At 49.9% G+C, this 439-nt stretch overlaps 1 long non-coding RNA gene across 1 annotated transcript in view; it reads left to right on the top strand.

Annotated features, from left to right (window-relative positions):
* The window catches only part of LOC103355423 (uncharacterized), a 20234-nt gene extending 20140 nt beyond the window's left edge, over positions 1–94 (top strand). The window contains exon 3 of the long non-coding RNA XR_520089.1: positions 3–94. This is a non-coding gene — a long non-coding RNA (uncharacterized LOC103355423). The remainder of the gene's footprint in view (positions 1–2) is intronic.
* Positions 95–439: the final 345 nt, after the last annotated feature.

The raw sequence follows: 439 nt of genomic DNA, 5'->3' as shown, positions 1-439 counted from the left end.
AGGGGGAGGACATGTGCGGGAAAGGGTCATGAGCGGGACTCGAACCCATGACCTCCGCATCGGGACTGTAGCCCTGTACATGGGACGCCAGCTCTACCAGGTGAGCTATAGCGGCGCCCCAGTATTCAATATATTTTGCTGTGCAACATGCATTTCAGAGCTTATAACCATGCACAGTAACTGGACCATGACCACTGCACGTACAGAAGTGAATAAAACCATCACTCAGAGGGGGGGGGATGCTGGCGCTGAGCTTCCGGTATGACCGACGGGGGGGGATATTCGGAGATCCAAACTGATATCCTGATTCTAGCACAGTGAACCAATAGGTGGCTATTCAGGTCCAGTCCTAGTAATGAAAACCCACATTTTAAATACTCCGGGTCATGTTTTTGCCATCTTGCGTCCCAACATCAACACAAACTTAAAATGAACATCA

Source organism: Stegastes partitus, unplaced genomic scaffold (genome assembly GCF_000690725.1).
Source record: "Stegastes partitus isolate 25-593 unplaced genomic scaffold, Stegastes_partitus-1.0.2 Scaffold149, whole genome shotgun sequence".
Taxonomy (NCBI): domain Eukaryota; kingdom Metazoa; phylum Chordata; class Actinopteri; family Pomacentridae; genus Stegastes; species Stegastes partitus.
This window is presented reverse-complemented; position numbering and strand designations above follow the sequence as displayed.